Source organism: Schistocerca americana, chromosome 6 (assembly GCF_021461395.2).
Source record: "Schistocerca americana isolate TAMUIC-IGC-003095 chromosome 6, iqSchAmer2.1, whole genome shotgun sequence".
Classification (NCBI taxonomy): Eukaryota; Metazoa; Arthropoda; class Insecta; order Orthoptera; family Acrididae; genus Schistocerca; species Schistocerca americana.
Window position 1 is genome coordinate 368,381,057 of NC_060124.1, and position 20,062 is coordinate 368,401,118.

The following is a 20,062-nucleotide window of genomic DNA, read 5'->3' on the forward strand; positions in this document are numbered from 1 at the left end:
TTTGGGTGCCCCTGTAGGCCGGTGGCAGCATTCTTCCGGGTAAAGTTACTTCCCCCACCAAAAGCTCCGTTCGCTCTTGAGTTTACAGACAGACTATAACAGGTAAATCCCGATAGTTTTGTCAGCACAGCTGTACCATAAATTTTTGGTACCAATGTTCTGTCTCTGGTAAGTGCTTCGGGATGATCCTCTCCCCAATAGCTGCATAAGGCTTCCAATTCCCAAACTTCAACTATAAAATTTATTGTTAAATAACCAAACTGCCTGCTTGTTCTCAACTACAGAAAATACTATTCGAAGGAGAGCCAACATAAAGATTCTTCATGCATTACCATTGTACACGCTCCCACCAGTGCCTGCTCATGTTGAAAACTTTATATTGTCTTACAGTAGTGATACTTTGGGTATAATAACAACTTTGAAAAACAACCTTGTGTTGTGTACGTAGTTACACGTAGTCAGCACGTACACAACTTTCCCACTAGAGCGCGCCTCGCTAAGCACAGCAGGGCAGGCGCAGCACTCGTCCGTCTCCGCACTACGAGATGGCGCTGCCTTAGAGACGGACCAAATTCTGCTTCCGCCATTCCGCGTATTAATATGAAATGCAGCCAATGAGATTGCTGCTAACGTAGAACCTTTTCTCCTCACAGATCACACTCGCGCAGTGATACCTGAACGCGCGAGGTATTATAACGAGTGTACAGACCTCCGATTAGTCAATCTGCATTAGTCTGTACGAGTCTGCATTTGTCTGCCCCATTCTGTAGCAGTCTGCATTAGTCTGTACCAGTCTATAGTCAAGTTTCAGTCTGCGCCTAATAAGATTACCATATTCCTGTAATAGCCATGAAGATAAATGAATAGACACTTTGTCAAGTATCAGAGATATGTGAGAATAAGATTAACGTACCAAGACCAAAGGAACTTCAGATTGTCAATTGTAAACAGCATCCAGAATCAAGTTACGTAATGTCTAGGCTTGTTATTATTTTAATAAATGTGTGTGAAAAGTAATCAAGTTCTGTTTAAAGTTGGTCACCGTCAATCTGCTACTCTAAGCGTGCAAGTGGCATTTCTATTGTCTGACCTAACGGCAGAAGATAAACACGCCACGATAAGACCACAAGACATATTGCTGACACTCGCCTACTTCGTTAGAGCGACAAGTCAAATAATCTGATGGTGTGTGTACCGAAGGTCTTACAGTACGCACACCACACCTTGAATATGAAAATATGTAAGAGATTGACTCGTCCTCTCTCAAAGCTTTTGAGCTACTCATATATTTGGGATTCTATTCCGCATACACATACTTTTATTGACAGCCTGCAGTGGGGTAAAAGTCAAATATCTTCTAGAAAACTAGGAATATGGAATCTGCCTGTTGTCTGTCATCCATTGTTCGCTGGGTATCATGTGAGAGGGCAAGAGCGAGGCTTTCTGAATCCATCCCGATTAGTGGACTGAAGCTTTTCTGGCTCAAGGAAATTGATTTTATTGAAACTGAGAATTTATTCAAGAGTTCTGCAGTAAACTGATGTTAAGGATATAGATCTGTAATTATAAGTGACCCTTCTTTTACCCTCCTTATATGGAGGAGTCATCTGTACTTGTTTCCAATTCCTTGGGACTTCGCTGTGGACGATAGATTCGCGATAACTTTAGGCTAAGTAAGGGGTCAATGCCATACAGTACGTCCTGAAAACCCATCCGGGATTCCATCTGGACCTGGCGATAATTTTGCTTATCTACGCCAGGAATGTCTATCACTATGTCCTTCATACATCAGTTTGTGCGATGATCAGATAATGGCCGTCTGTGACTGGAAAATGTGCTCTTAGTGCTTCTTTCTGAAGGTTAGTGAGAGCTTACAGATGCTTCACTTACAACTAATTTCTGGTCTTGCCCACTATCTGATAGTACGGGTCATTGCACCTACATATAGTGTCAACGTAGAGTTGAAAGAAGGCAGACATTCAGCTGCGACTATGGGACAAAAAGTACATCTGATCACAGCTTAATGGAATTCCCATTGTTGATGCCTTGCTGGTGAAGAGAGACACCATCTGTAGGACAATTATGTCTATAAGCATGGTGTGATGAGGTGAAATAAACTTTGAAACACATTGGTTATTCGCGCCGACTTGTTTCATAAACGCGCAGGTTGCCAGTCTGCTGTTTTTGCGTCGTACCTCGGACAGGCTGCAATACTTGGCTGGCTGCCACATAATCTCTGAGGGGTTACATGTGGTATATCTTGCGCAGGTCAGGGACTTTGCCTTGTGAGAGCCATTTATACGACTTGCTACGAATTTTCGGCTAGGTGGGAGCATGGCTAAATGGAAACAACACTGCCAAACTTTCTGCTGTGTGGACGCTGAACGCCGGTCTGCAGATTCGTCATCCTGCTTTGTACAATGAAGAATCAAAGAAACTGGTACACCTTCCTAATATCATGCAGGATCCTCGCGAGCACGCAGAACTGCCGCTGCACGACGTAGCTTGGACTCGACTAATGTCTGAATTAGAGCTGGAGGGAATTGACACCATGAAGCCTGCAGGGCTGTTCAGAAATCCGTAAGAGTACGAGGAGGTCGAGCACAGCACGTTGCAAGGCAGCCCAGAAATACACAATGATGTTCATGTCTGGGGAGTTTCGTGGACAGTGGAAGTGTTTAAACTCAGAAGACTGTTCCTGGAGCCATTTTGTAGCAATTCTGGACGTGTGGAATGTCTGTACGCACAATGGACATGAATGAATGCATTTGATCAGACATGATGCTTACGTATGTTTCACCTGACAGAGTCGTATCTAGACATATCAGGGAGTCCCATATCACTCCAACTGCACACCCTTCACTCAGTTACAGAGCCTCCACCAGCTTGAACAGTCCCCTGCTGTCATGTAGGGTCCATGGATTCATGAGATTATCTCCATATCCGTACACGTCCATCCGGTCGATACAATTTGAAACGAGACACGTACAATCAGGAAACATGTTTCCAATCATCAACAGTCCAATGTCGGTGTCTATGGGTCCAGGCGAGGCGTAAAGCTTTGTGTCGTGTAGTCATCAAGGATACACGAGTGGACCTTCGGCTCCATATCGATGATGTTTCGTTGAATGATTCCCACGCTGACACTTGTCGATGGCCCAGCACTGAAATCTGCAGCAATTTGGGGAAGGATTGTACTTCTATCACGTTGAACGATTCTCTTCAGTCGTCGTTGGTCCCATTCTTGCAGAATCTTTTTCCGGGAGCAGCTATATCGGAAATTTGATGTTTTACAGGATACCTGATATTCACGGTAAACTCGTGAAATCGTTATACGAGAAAATTCCAGTTTCATTATTACCTGAGAGATGCTGTGTCCTATCGCTTGTGCGCCGACTATATCGAGACGTTCAAACTCACTTAAATCTTGATCACCCGCCATTGCAGCAGCAGTAAACGACTTAACAACTGAGCCAGACAGTTGTCTTATATAGGCGTTGCCGACCGCAGCGCCGTATTCTCCCTGTTCACATATCTCTGTATTTGAATAAGTATGCCTATACCAGATTTTTTGGCGCTTCAGTGTATATTTGACTGACATCTCTGCATGCTCTTGGCTTAAACCGCACTATTCACGCGTGTTTTGCTTACGTTTCTTGCAGGAATTATTGTTTTTCTGCCCATGTGCGTGCGGAGTATGTTCTCACGTCACGTATTTGCTCAATGTGAAATGGATCGAAGCATTATTTCGTAAACAAATGCCCATGTGGGTGGTGATATCCAGTTGTGCTTTACACATCCGTGAGCATCCGTGGCTTTCAATCTTTCTCTCTCTCTGAACTGTTAGTATGTGGGTAGCTATGCTTATGTTATTTCTTCCTCGTGTTTTAAAATAAGCACTTTTTGGCCTTTAAACAATTCTTGAGACGATTTGTAGTCGTCCATGTGGCTGTTTATCTTGTAAGTAATTTAGATCATCTTTGCAAAAGAAGGTTCTTCCGTTACTGCTTGGTAGAACAATTTCATGAGTATTTGTCTTTTTCTTATATTAATAACTGCCTTTGCTTCAGCATTAAACCACGTGGCTTTGCATATTCATAGCCAGTATTGGCATTCCTATGATAGATCGTCGCATTTAACGGCTTTGTTTCAAAGTGAAATACATATCGCTTTGTACCGTCACGTTTTATTCTCTTATCTTACATAATGTTTTCCGTTCCACGGTAAGTGTAGTTGTTGCAAGTTGCTGATGAGAGCGACGTCTTCACGTAAGTCTTCTACGACATTTCGTCGGTAAGTATCAGAGTTTAAACGTTCGTTTTCTTAGATATTTAACTTCAGGTCGTAGAGACGACAAATACAGTTGCACTGTACGAGTATCTGTCTAAATTCGTGAACCATGCACAATTCCTTGCTAATATTACCTAATCTGTTTCTTTCAAGAAAACAAATGAAGTTTACGTTTTGCTTGCTAAAGTTTAACCATAGTCACTTAACATTTCGAGTTAGATAACATTATCATGGACTCTTGCTGTAAGAATCGGAGTAAGTCAGTTTAAAAATTCTTTCAAAACTTTCTTTGAGCATTTAAGCTAGAAGAAAATGATAATCTATCAGTTTCTTGAACGTAACATCAGTGACTGCCGAGAAGAGCTTACTGACAAACTAATTCCTATTTTGGCCAAGAGGAAGGGAAGTGACGTGGACAAAGATAACAGTTTTGTCCGATGTAGGTATAGAAACCAAATGAATGGAAATTCCTCAGTAAACAGTTAATTTGTTTTCGGATCTGAAGGTGCGTTTGAAAGTGAGACCCTATTTTGAGTGCCGTTTCTGTCACGCAGGTGATGACGCAGGAAATAAGTATGATGTTGACTTGCTATCAAATTCAAAGGGTAGCTGAAACTAGTGACGAAGGGAAATTAGTTGTGGAATCAGCATGGAGAACCTTAATTAGCAGAAAACGGACACAGTGAGCGGAGACCTGTTGAATTTTTTGAAAAAAAAAAGCTTCCGCTACTTGTCCCTATGTTGCGGGCTCCGATTAGTGAATTCAGGCTACATTTCGGTACTCCTGCTCGTGAGCATCTGCGGGGGCCCCTCAGACCTGTGACGTGTATTCTGTATCTAATGTATCCTGTTCCATAACATTAAATTCTCAGAGGTTCCTTTACGGAATATCCGCCGTTCAGGTGCGACGTTAAATTTGTGTATGATTCCCGATATGTGGTAATTCAGAAGTTAATTTTCTATCAGCAAGTTTGATTTTATTTCTTGTTGTCTGTCGCGCAGCAGATAAACGCTATTATTTTATACCTAATATTACCGACCTGAAACGCGAATGTTCGTTGAACCATTCTATATTTAAGTTAACCATGCCAGAGTCGACGTCAATGATTGTAGCTTTTGATTACGGCAAATTAACATGGCGGGAAAAATGGGAATGCTACAGAATTATTAATCTTGACAAATTCTCAGTTTCAAAATGAAACAAATATTTATTTAATAAAGTTTTACCTATCTAGTAACATTTTTATTACAGGCACTGATATTCAACATTTCCTGCCTTCATCCCACGCGACGCAAGGCGTCCGTGCTCAAATATGATTCACAAACATATCGCACGACGTGAAGCTCCCGCGATGTATCAAAGACACGTTCCTAACTTTATTCATTTATTTAGTCCAAATGTTGACTATCGTCTTTTTTTAAATTCTGAAATCAGGATATGTGTGTGCCCTCACAACGTTAGATTTTAACTACTTTCAACAACACACAAATCGAATCATGTACACTCATGCACCAGTCAGACACACATCTGGACAATAAAAATATGGTTATGCAATTAGCAACTGCTCAGCTGACTATGAAATGGCCTCCATACGTCATATAGGAAATGATGATGGCAAAACTACGTGAAACAATTCCGTTACTTAAAAAAAATCTGCACACGCCACTTCCTAGCATTTAAATTAAATTCTTGGCATCGGTGAAGCACATCGTTCAACGGACCATGAGGCTTTTAGCGGACCCGTGGATCGATGGCATGTTTACCCATCGTGTACCGACCCCAATTTTCTTCCACTGTATGGCGTTCATTAACTAATTGTAACACGCGTCACTGCCTACAATGATAGCAACACGTTCCATGGTTATCGTCGTGCAATTCCAGCCATGAATGGCAAGGAGACGATTACCGGGTATTTACCAATTCCAACTTAATTTCTACACTCGCATTTGCTGAACTTATCATGCGCTCAAGCCCGTTATATTCTCCTTGTTGGCATGGTACACACCCTGCGGAGACATTGGCACTAATACTACTCACCAGAACACATGTTTGGTCACACGCAGAATGAAAGAGTTTCTTGGATTAATGTAATTACTATGAAATTACAACCCTTAACTGCTTACAGACGTTGACATATGTCAACGGGGACAGACGAAAATGTGTGCCCCGACCGGGACTCGAACTCGGGATCTCCTGCTTATATGGCAGACGCTCTATCCATCTGAGCCACCGAGGACACAGAGGATAGCGCGACTGCAGGGATTTATATCTGACACGCCTCACGCGAGACTCACATTTTCAACGTATTGTCCCGCACTACATTTGTAGTGCCCCCGCCCATTATACTCATTACTCGAGGCGCGTTGCCGATTCCCGTAAGAGTTCGGGCACTGTTTGTGCATCCGCACAGAAGAAGACGATGGTCAAGTGGCCGGTGAGCCCTATATATATATATATATATATATATATATATATATATATATATATATATATATATATAAATGGCTCTGAGCACTATGGGACTCAACATCTTAGGGCATAAGTCCCCTAGAACTTAGAACTACTTAAACCGAACTAACCTAAGGACACCACACACACCCATGCCCGAGGCAGGATTCGAACCTGCGACCGTAGCAGTCCCGCGGTTCCGGACTGCAGCGCCAGAACCGCTAGACCACCGCGGCCGGCATATATATATATATATATATATATATATATATATATATATATATATATATATATACGAAGATGGTATCTGTTCTTTCGCACATGTCCGAAAGAACAGATACCATCTTCGTATACATTGGATTAATGTATTGGATTTATTTTATAGCAACTCAAAGTTAACATACACAGTGAAATATTTTGATTACCTCTAACACACGATGTCCTAAAACTGGAACATGAAGAAAGAAATGGGTCGAAAACCTGAGCTAAGGACCTAAGTATCGCCCAGCTCTAACTATTGAATTAGCACGCCATCAAACTGAAATGCCCCCCTTTCAATTAACATAAAATGTTATCCACTAAAAGAAGCGTTTTGATTAGCATTCCATTATATTATATTTCACACGTCTACGACGTTGGGAATGGATTCTCATTTTATAGCAATAAACGAATACAGTTGCTCCGTTATACTACCCGCGCCTCCTCTCCAGTAGACGCGATCCGCAATGGCACTAATCTCCAGTTCCTTCAACTTCCCGACTGTGGTGGGGAGGTCCGCTGAAACGAGACCAGCCATCTGCCGCTGAGCGAACCTCGCCACCGACTCCTGTGGTTTCTTTCATCAGGCTGCAGGTTATCAACCTACTAAACTTCCAAATACACCTGTACTATGTTTGCCAGACACCATTCCACTGACAGAAAGCTCTCTCACACAGTCTCAAACATCCGAAAAATTAAGCAAAATTAAATTACTGACTGAGGATCAGCAGGGAAAATTTTAGGGAGTACATGCATAGACAAGAATAAAAAACTGAAACACAATCCTTACGGTAGCGCCAAGTATGACTCGCTACCACCTGTATTTTACATTACTTGAAATAGTTGAAAGGGTACATACAGTACCCTTTTGACAATAATCAAGGAATTATGAGGCAGCAATTCTCTTTTACATTCTATTTCTTTTCCATTTTCTCCCTTGCCTCTACCTTTCTTGCTTGTTATTGTTTTTGTAGTGTTGGCTCAAGAGCCAACACCGTGTCGCTACAGGAGGCCGAAATGCACGCGTCTAAATACACGCAGACCGGCGTGAGGTCTGGAACAGGACAATGTCTTGAGAATTTCAATTAAAGTACGTAGATGAGGTAATACTTAGCTTTAATCCACAATTGTAGAACATCTCTCGTTACGGTACATGCTTCATAATATTAATTATTATCAATTGAATACGGCGCCTTGCTAGGTCGTAGCAAATGACGTAGCTGAAGGCTAGGCTAACTATCGTCTCGGCAAATTAGAGCGTATTTGTCAGTGAACCATTGCTATGAACGTCGGCTGTACAACTGGGGCGAGTGCTAGGAAGTCTCTTTAGACCTGCCGTGTGGTGGCGCTCGGTCTGCTATCACTGACAGTGGCGACACGCGGGTCCGACGTATACTAACGGACCGCGGCCGATTTAAAGGCTACCACCTAGCAAGTGTGGTGTCTGGAGGTGACACCACAGTTTTCACTTTTGCGTTAGTCGCAGGTGTACTGTTTAAGACTTATTAGACAATTTTTAATATGGTATCCTAGATTGAACTTTGTCCATAGACAAACAAGCGGTCTATTGGCACTAGCGAGTGTCAGAATACATGTTCAACGTCAGGGAACGAGAACATATCAATGCAGTAGTTCAAGAATCCACATTATCACTGTAAATATGAGGGTCGGCCAAAACGTTTCCCTTCTAAGGCCATACAGTCCAGAATTTGTATAACAATCAGGTAATATCGCCGTGAGAATTGAGAAAATGTTCTTACTGATTGCTCAAGTTGGAGATACTCGTACGGTAAAGCATCGTGTCCTGCTGCGTGAAGAAGAACATAATTACATGCTGCACATCCCCGTCAGACAGGAACCGTTGACCGTTCAAGTGCTTTTTTAGGGGGCTGAAGACCTGATAATCCCTGGGAGAGAGATCAGAACTATAGGGCGGGTGCTCTAGTGTGTCCCACAAGACATGGCATAACTTCTGCTGGCCTCCAAGATTTACTGGCGTCTTGTGTCGATTAACAAACAGCACGGAACTTGGTGCACCGTTGCACAACGGTGGTTTTCGAGATACGTGCTGCCCTCTACACATTCTACATTCTTTCTTCAGCAGACAAGAAAAGAATAACAGCACGTTGGTACTGTTTGGACGCATTTGGTAACAACATCACCATCGTCCACGTTTCCGCATTTATCACATGCATGTCTGAAAGACACGAAAGCCACACTAATCCTTTTGTAAGTGTCGGTGCTTATATAAGCACATCGCAATCGCGCTGTGTTGCACAAACGCTGCAGTAACTGCCTCTACCGGAAACTTTTTGAAGGCCCCTTATAAATATCAGATTCCTTGTTTCTGAAAAATTCTGTGTAATAGTATACAGTCCAGACTCATTATCAAAGTGATGAACCACCCATAAAGAGAAATTAATGAGCGTTATACTGTGTACGAGGGTGAGTCAAATGAAATCCTTAAATTTGTAATAACAAATCGAAATCCTGTAAGTTAGTAATCGTGCTACAAACAGCGTGCAGAATGGCCTGTAGGTGGCAGCATAGTGCAGATGCACACATACCGTCGCAGTATCAGTATAAAGATGGACGCCTCACTTGCGACTTACACCATGGAAGAACAGCGTTCTGTTATTCGGTTTTTGCGTAGTGAAGGTGTGAAACATGCTGAAATTCATCGACGAATGAAGGTTCAGTACGGCGATGCATGTTTGTCACAGCAGCAAGTCAACGAATGGAGTAGGAAGTTCGAAAATGGTGTGACTTCAGTGGAAGATGCTCCTCGTCCAGGTCAGGCACGAGTTGTGACTCCACAGAACATTGCACCAGTTGAAGCCATAGTGAAGGAAAACCGCCGAGTGACACTGAATGACACTGCAGCACGTTTACAGATTAGTCATGGGTCAGCACACCACATTGTGCATAATGTGCTCCAGTTTCACAAAGTATCTGCAAGATGGGTGCCACAGCAGCGGACTCCTGAAATGAGAGAACGACGTCTTGATGCTTGTGAAGAACTTCTTCGGCGCTTTGAACGAGAAGGTGATGGCTTCCTTGCAAGAATCGTTACTGGGGAGGAAACCTGGGTTCACTTCCACCAACCGGAAACGAAGAGAGCGAGCAAGGAATGGCGCCATTCCTCATCACCAGAACCAAAGAACTTTCGAACAGAACCATCAGCAGGGAAGGTTATGGTGACTCTCTTTTCGGACGAAAAAGGCGTCATTTTGGAGCATTACATTCCTAGAGGGACCACTGTCACCAGTGCATCATGCACATATCTCCTAAAAAATCATCTGCAGCCTGCAATCAAATCAAAGCGACGTGAATTGCTTTCAACAGTTGTCCTTTTGCAACATGACAATGCAAGGCCCAACACTGCCCGTACAACAGTTGCAACAATCACAGACCTGCATTTTGAGTGTCTTCCTCATCCAACATACTCACCAGACCTTGCCCCAAGTGATTTACATATGTTTGGACCACTCAAAGAAGCAATGGGAGGAAAGAGGTTACGTTCTGATCAAGAGGTACGCCACACGGTGCATGAGTGGTTGCGCGGACTACCAAAAGAATTTTTTTCTGAAGCAATTTATGCACTTTGAGAGCCCTGGAGTACTTGCATTGAGCGTGGGGAAGATTATGTTGAAACGTGATGCAGCTTTGTACCACTTCTGCACAATAAATAATATTTTTAAAAAATATTTAAGGTTTCCATTTGACTCACCCTCGTATGAGTTGTATGCTGTGGCAGAAGTGGTTAATGATAGTATTCTGGCACGAGTTTCAAGCAAACCTTCGCAGCCAGCCTAGACTAAAACATCTAGCCAGCTGGGTGCTGCGGTAGACCTGTAGCAGGACACTGCAACATTAATGTCCAGTTGTCAGTGGCTGACTTAGTAACTACACAGTGTAGCACAATTCGGGTTTCCACAGCCAAGAACGTTATATTAACCTACCTCTCTTCGTAACACACCACGCTGGAAGGATTATAAATGCCCCCCCCCCCCCACCCCACCCCAGCTCATCTGGTAGCGGCATTCCTTCGGCAGTGTGAATTCGACTGATGTAGTACATGTGCCAGTTAAATACGTGGATACCCTACTCATCAAGCAACTCTAACAACCACTGATCTGTGAGCCATCACCTAGCCCTGATTCTTCCAGAATACGAACTGGACCCGCCGTGACGTACCATCCAGTGCGTGCGTTTGCCTGACACGCTAGCCAGTCTCCAAGGGTCCACGGCTCAAGATCTGACCCGTGCACTTCTCACCAGCGTCACAGAACGCCGATGGCATTCCACAACCTGGCTTGACTTGGCTTGGCACCAATGCTCACAAGACGATTAGCGCCAGCAAGGTCGGTGCAGGCTACCACACGCCACTGTATCAGCGGTGAGCTAGTGGTAACAATGAGTGGCTCCGGGCTGCTATCATCAAAGTACACAATGGAAAGTTTCAAGTAATAAAGAACGTTCCTGTCGAGTAAACATTCTTGAGCCCCTGTTCGCTGTGGAGAATCCATACCACAACTCGCCGCTAATGCATCTGGCAGGAAATACAGATGTGATAAGCCGCTGTGGTGAACAATGTGTTGAAAAGACTACTGCAGACTCTTTGAGTTCAGTGATGTATCACTAGCGACTTAACCATTAATGAACTGCTCCATCAAAGCGTGGTGTTAGTGGGAATATTCATATTTAATAGTGCCTTTATGTTACACAGTAAGAATGGTTCTAGATGATGCAGTAGGCTGCCTGTTATATTTGTTGTTGTCATTATCGTTCTGGCACTGATGTCGAGTGATGTACATTACAGTCTTGAACAGTACCCTTGTCGATCCTGCGTGTTGTCTGATGTCATGCAATCACCTTCCTTCTCTTGTAACCCAGCGAACAACTGGCCTGGCCCAACTATTACCCGTTAGCCAGGATACATATCGCTCCCACATCTTTTTAGCGTTCACTACACTCCCAGCTACGCCTTCCATACGAATCTGTTCCCTAATCAATTTGGTTGTTTTGTTGTCTTTCTCATTCATTACCAACATTTATCTCTCCGTTGCTTGCTAAGAAATTTTAAGTTTTTGATTAGCTGTCACAGTAGAAGTGCATATCTCCCAGCCCTAGATAAAAAGTAGTAACACGTATAAATTGTAAATTTTTAGTCCAGGTGCATCGAAGCCCTAGTGTTCAAAACTCTGTATAGTTTACTAAAGGAACACAAGACATTTTTACTTCTCTGTTCACTTCTTTTCCTACGCACGCAGTCTAAATCTTCAAAGCCCTAAATTCATAATTTCATCAATTGGACGGCCTTACGCCAGAGCGAACTGACTACAAATTGGCGAAATCCAGTTTTTAACGTATTTGATATAATCGATACTCTATGCCGGAGTGACGTAATGTTCTAGGCATTGCAGGCCACAGTATACTACGTTGGCACTACTTGTGCCTGAACAATTAACGAACACTTCATTCAGCAAAGTGAACTAAGTCAGTTGTCAAAATGGCGGCCCAAAATGTTGACTTTGTGTCAGATGTGCTCAAAACAGTGATTTGGATGTAGAAAGTGGTACAAGTGATGATTATTTGCCCTCATCAAGCAGTGATAGTATGTAAATTCATAGAATTTCTTGAAATTTTACCGAGCGAGGTGGCGCAGTGGTTAGCACACTGGACTCGCATTCGGGAGGACGACGGTTCAATCCCGTCTCCGGCCATCCTGATTTAGGTTTTCCGTGATTTCCCTAAATCGCTTCAGGCAAATGCCGGGATGGTTCCTTTGAAAGGGCACGGCCGATTTCCTTCCCCATCCTTCCCTCACCCGAGCTTGCGCTCCGTCTCTAATGACCTCGTTGTCGACGGCACGTTAAACTAATCTCCTCCTCCTCCTCTTGAAATTTTGTTACTAAATAATGATATATAGATTGTAACCTATACTCGTAATTTTCACATAATTTGTCATATTCCAGAATAAACCAACTACTCGAAGCATTGAGATGCTGCCATCTATGTCTTAAGCATACAACTAAGTACTAATCTACGAACTATGCTCAATAGAGGGCATTATGTGACTGATGTACAGTGAAATCTAGCGTATTTAGACAGAAGCGCTAATGGAGTTGGTTCGGTCTGGCATGTGAGAAATCTTGTTAATTATCTTCTAGGATAGCGTGAATGAAACATTAAGTTTTAACTAATAACACAGAGCTGCGCATTGTTAACGCGCTTATATGTGACTTGAGCTGTTCTCGTCAATGATCTGTCACGAAATATAAGTGCTGGAATAACATTAACAAAAATTTGTTTAACTTTGTTTCAGGAGGTGTGAGCAAATCCAGAAAAAGAAAATTCAAGAAGAATGGTAAACCTGGGAAACTGAAGAAGAATGAAAGAAAAATACGAAGAAACAGTGGGAAATCGTATGTTTCAACAACAGGAAGAAATATACCTGGAAAAAGTTTTAAAGAACACTCTTGCAGTTACAAAAATAAATGTTTTGAAAAAGTTTCTGTGGAAGAGCGAAAACGATTTTTCGTTCTGTATTACAAAGAGGGATCTTTCGAAACAGAAAGTACAATACTTGGACGATCTGTGAAATCAGTGCCAGTGACGGACAGAAGGGTTAGTTCTGAAAACTTCAAAAGACATTCATCTAGAAATTATTTTATTCCTACAACTTCAGGTGATGTTAAATTGTGTAAAGATATGTTTCTCAACACACTGTGTATTGATAATGCTAAAGTATACAGATCCATTCAGAAAGTTAAATCCTGTGATGCACAGGATAAAAGGAGTAGACACGAACCACATAACAAATTCCCAGAGGAAAAGATCCAGCATGTCAAGAACCACATACAGTAAATTCATTCCCTCGACATAAAGGTCACTACTGCAGGAAAGAGAGTCCAAATAAACTATTTCCACAGAGTTTAAATTTAAGCTTGATTTACAGACCCTACAAACGAAAGATGCAAGAAGACAATTTAGAAACAAATTGTGTCTCATTGTTTTTATGAAGAAATTTTCAGAAGAGAATTCAACTTGGGATTCAAGCCTCCTCGTAAAGATACTTGCAAGAAGTGTGATACGTTTGAAATAAAATCAAGATCATTTATGACCGAAGAAAAACTCCTGGAATCTTAAAACACTTCAGGATGTGCAAACAGAGAAAGAATAACATCAGCGGCAGGTTGATCTTGCACAAGAAATCATGAAAAGAGACATAGAAACGGCAAAGGATGGAGAATGTACTATGCTTTCTTTTGACCTCCAGAAAACTTTTCCTCTTCCAAGCGTGCCAACTGGTAATGTATACTATAAATGACCGCTATCTTGATTCAACCTCAGCATACATGACTTGCAAACATCGAAAGGCACAATGAATATCTGGCATGAAGGTATAACAGGATGAGGACCTGATGAAATAGGTTCCTGTATTCTGAAGTATTTAAATGAGCATCATGTGAAGGAAAAGGTTATACTTTGGTCTGACTCATGGGGGGGGGGGTCAAAATATAAGTATAAAACTAGTAAGTCTATTGATGCATTTCATACAAGATCCTAACAACCGTATCAAGGAAATTGTTCAAAAATTTAAAATTTCAGGACATAGCTATTTGCCCAACGATACGGACTTCGGCCATATTCAGAACGAAATTAGGAAGCATCAACATATTTACCACCCTAGTTAGCTTCAAAATACAATAAAAACTTGCAGAATTAAAAAATAAGCTTTTGAAGTAGTAGGGATGGAAACAAAAGACTTTTATTCTTCAGAAAACGTGACATCGACATTAACCATCAGAAAAAATGTTGAAAGTCACCGTGTCTCATGGATGAATATGAGATATATCCGTGTCTGTAAAAAACATCCAAATATTATGGAATTCAATATACTCACAATGAGGAAATGAAGTTTCACTAGGTCAGCTTTACAAAAAGGATTAAAGGCCGAGTAACTGAGCTTCATAACATATTTCTAAAATTGAAACATCCTGCATGAAAACCATTGACTGCTACAAAGCTAAACCATTACTTTGTCTAATTCCTCCAATATCCCATCAATTTTATGATAGATTACCAAGCAGCAGCCAAGAAGCAGGAGACTCTAGTAAAGATGACTATGTGGATGAAGTTAACACCATGTTTAAGGAATACTTCAAAATCATACTCAATGCATTACTATTGGTTTGAAAAGTTTAAAAATCAACATATTTTGAAGACGTTGTGATTACTTAAACTTGTAAAAGGCTAGTATTAAGACAGTTCCGTAAGGAAACAAAACTTTAAAAATATGTACCAAATGCTGTTTATGGGCTACAATAACAATAATATTTGTAATTAATTATTTGTGATTCATGTTTTAAAAAGCAATGAATATTGAGAAATGTGTATAATGAATGTAATTTACTCCAATTTGAATCCCAAAGTAAATTATCCGATATACAGTACTGTCGGGAACTTAAGATTCAATTATCTCAAATCGTGAATTTTGTAATTGGCTCACTCTGGCATAACACCGTCCAATTCTGTTGAAAGCAGTTCGAATTCGACCCATTAAGTCACAGTCCTCCATTTTCCCAGTTTAACATTCCGAAAGTATTCCTCCACATCTGCTGAGAACAGCTGTGGCATAGTGGATCTCCTTGTATGGTTTATGTTTTAGTCCTGAATTACTCATTATCCTGATGAAATCTAATGGAAGCAATAGCAGTTTAGGTATAATTCTATTTAATTCTCCGTACTTTCTGTCAGGCGTTCAGGCTCTATATAATTGATTGCTATAAATCATTCCGAGCATTACTAACATTTATTGGAGTCGGGACAGCATTTTATTCAGTAAATATATCATAAAGCTGATTTCTAAGCGAACAGGACGGCGATCTGTGAGGGCCACCGAATTCTGTTTCGATTGTCCAAATTTTACCGAAAATTGGCCTTCAGTATCATTGGAAATGCTGCAAGTGATGATTTGATCCACAAGAAACTTTTGTAATTTATTAACGCCATAAGAATGTCGTTACAGGCCAACAAAGGAAAGTTCAGGAGAAAGTGGGCAGTACTGAAGAGTTTATCAGCGACCTAGAGCAGTTACTAGCACAGTGGCGGTAGCTTGGAATGACAGTTTCGGGTGCCGCTGTACATTTTCTTTTCCGATCATTAGCATGGTGTCAACATTAAGAACGATCATATTCACACTACACACGTTTCTTTTGTGTTTAATAATAATACGAGGGCAGTTCAATAAGTAACGCAACACATTTTTTTTCTGAAACAGGGGTTGTTTTATTCAGCATTGAAATACACCAGGTTATTCCCCAATCTTTTAGCTACACAACACTATTTTTCAACGTAATCTCCATTCAATGCTACGGCCTTACGCCACCTTGAAATGAGGGCCTGTATGCCTGCACGGTACCATTCCACTGGTCGATGTCGGAGCCAACGTCGTACTGCATCAATAACTTCTTCATCATCTGCGTAGTGTCTCCCACGGATTGCGTCCTTCATTGGGCCAAACATATGGAAATCCGACGGTGCGAGATCGGGGCTGTAGGGTGCATGAGGAAGAACAGTCCACTGAAGTTTTGTGAGCTCCTCTCGGGTGCGAAGACTTGTGTGAGGTCTTGCGTTGTCATGAAGAAGGAGAAGTTCGTTCAGATTTTTGTGTCTACGAACTCGCTGAAGTCGTTTCTTCAATTTCTGAAGAGTAGCACAATACACTTCAGAGTTGATCGTTTGACCATGGGGAAGGACATCGAACAGAATAACCCCTTCAGCGTCCCAGAAGACTGTAACCATGACTTTATCGGCTGAGGGTATGGCTTTAAACTTTTTCTTGGTAGGGGATTGGGTGTGGCGCCACTCCATTGATTGCCGTTTTGTTTCAGGTTCGAAGTGATGAACCCATGTTTCATCGCCTGTAACAATCTTTGACAAGAAATTGTCACCCTCAGCCACATGACGAGCAAGCAATTCCGCACAGATGGTTCTCATTTGCTCTTTATGGTGTTCGGTTAGACAACGAGGGACCCAGCGGGAACAAACCTTTGAATATCCCAACTGGTGAACAATTGTGACAGCACTACCAACAGAGATGTCAAGTTGAGCGCTGAGTTGTTTGATGGTGATCCGTTGATCATCTCGAACGAGTGTGTTCGCACGCTCCGCAAATTGCAGGAGTCACAGCTGTGCACGGCCGGCTCGCACGCGGGAGATCAGACAGTCTTGCTTGACCTTGCGGCGATGGTGACACACGCTTTGCCCAACGACTCACCGTGCTTTTGTCCACTGCCAGATCACCGTAGACATTCTGCAAGCGCCTATGAATACCTGAGATGCCCTGGTTTTCCGCCAAAAGAAACTCGATCACTGCCTGTTGTTTGCAACGCACATCCGTTACAGACGCCATTTTAACAGCTCCGCACAGCGCTGCCACCTGTCGAAAGTCAATGAAACTATACGAGACGAAGCGCGAATGTTTGAAAATATTCCACAAGAAATTTCCGGTTTTTTCAACCAAAATTGGCCGAGAAAAAAAATGTGTTGCATTACTTATTGAACTGCCCTCGTATAAACGTTATGTAAGGTTTATGTATATTATTGAAACCATTCAAATTAGCTCAGATGGAGATTTGGACCTGTAATACTGCATAAAAGGACTTCACGGGAGAAGTGGATTTGAGAGATAACTTGATTCCGGTTCGACTTTATGCTAACAGATAGAGCTCAAGTGAAATATATATATATTTTTCAGGATACTGACACAAATTATATCTATGCCTTTTTCATTGTTACTGAGAATATATGTTGCGTACTCATCTTAGTTTCCCACTTCTAGAATGTCATAAATTCGTTAATTTGTGAAACTATACTTTGGCAAAACTCTTTGTATTTAGTGACATATAAGTGTAAATAACTACGCTTACAATCGACCAGTCGCGCGCCGATAAGCTTAACAAAGCGTAGCCTCTCAATCATGATCCCCGTTTTGACCGGTAATCATTCCCTGGACGTCCTAGTACACGATGGGGGAACCGGGCCTCGTGCCAGGATCTCAGAGGCGCCTGGCTCACCGGCTATTCCCATGCAAACGTCGGTCGTGGGAAGTGCGGAGGGCGTGCCCTCCTTATAAGGTTTCCTTCCGAAACTCGCACTGCCTGAGCTGTCTGCCCGTGGCTAACCCGTCATCGCTGTGCTCCCACGTCTTCTGTGGTCAACTTCGCGCTAGAAAATCAACGAGAAATCACTCCGCTCTTTATTCTGGCCTCTGTGTGCATATAAACTTGATAGTTGTGTGTACATCCACACCAACGGTAAGCGGTGCAGTAAGGCACTATGCTTCACTACATACATGTCTGCATCTACATGACTGCTCTGCAGTTCATTATTAAGTGCCGGGCAGTGGGATCACGGGAACGCTTTCAGACTGCTTGTGTTGGGTTCCACTCTCGAACAGCATGTGGGGAAGACGAACACTGAAATCTTTACATGTGAGCTCTGATTTCTCTTAATCCCTATATAGTTCGGACTCAGCATGCATGCATGTGTAAAGGAACAGACACTGTTCTCGCCATTAGAGCTTCGGTTAATTTTATGAAATGGAGTCGCATTTTGTGAATCTGGATTGACGTCAGCTACTTGCAACACATGAAAATTTGTGCTGCGAGTCGAAACCGGATTTCTCACTTAACAACTTCGGCCATCCGAGCACATCCCCTTCAACGATCCTGTGGTGTGCGTACTGTAAGACCTCGGTACACACACCATCAGATTATTTGACTTGTCGCTCTAACGAAGTAGGCAGGTGTCAGCAATATGTCTCGTGGTCTTATCATGGCGTGTTTATCTTGTGCCGTTAGGTCAGACGATAGAAATGCCACTTGCACGCTTAGAGTAGCAGATTGACAGTGACCAAAATTGACAATCTGAAGTTCCTTTGGTCTTGGTACGTTAATCTTATTCTCTCATATATCTCTGATACTTGACAAAAGTGTTTATACATTTATCTTCATGGCTATGTACAGGAATATGTTAATCTTACTAGGTGAAGACTGAAACTTGACTATAGACTCGTACAGACTAATGTAGACTGGTACAGACAGGTGCAGATAAATGCAGACTCGTACAGACTAATGCAGACTGACTAATCGGAGGTCTGTACACTCGTTATAATACCTCGCGCGTTCATGTATCACTGCACGAGTGTAATCCACGAGGAGAAAAGGTTCTACGTTAGCAGCAATCTCATTGGCTGCGTTACACATTAATACGCGGATCGGCGGAAGCAGAATTTGGTCCGTCTCCAAGGCAGCGCCATCTTGTAGTGCGGAGATGGACGAGCGCCGCGCCTGCGCTGTTGTGCTTAGCGGGGCGCGCTCTAGTGAAAAAGTTGTGTACACGCTGACTATGCGGAACTATGTACACAACAGGTCCAAACTTCCATATGTCATGGAGTCCACATTCCTTGCGCTCACACATTTCGTGTGTGTCTCACAGGGAGAGACGAATGTTTTATTGTCATTACAGACCGTCTAGGCGTGGCTATATTATTCATGGTTACAATGTTTGTGGTTATACAGTGTCGGTATCTTCATATTACAAATGTCCTACAGAAATGTGCGACCTTAAGTGCTGCAGACTCCCCGACACATGGAAGTTTGGGTCGGTCCTGGCGGAGTGCTCCCTCGCGATAAGCAAAAACTCCGGTTTCGAGTCCTGGCCTGCGCAAATTTTCATATGACATCAGTCCAGATTTGAAAAATGCGAATCCATTTGGTATGATTTCCATATCCTTACATATCCACGTTACATACACAGTTGCCTCCTCCTGGGCAGGAACCTGATATATTCATTCTGTCATTTCTTTTCCTACGCTGTATATTCATGCTCAGACACTACGTTACAGGGTCCGTTTTGTTTAGTTCTCATCGGATTTTAATTTTCTTTAAAGATATAATCTCTACATCTACGTACATACTCCGCAATCCGCCATACGGTGCGTCGTGGAGCGTACCCCGTACCACAACTTGCATCTTCTCTCCCTGTTCCACTCCC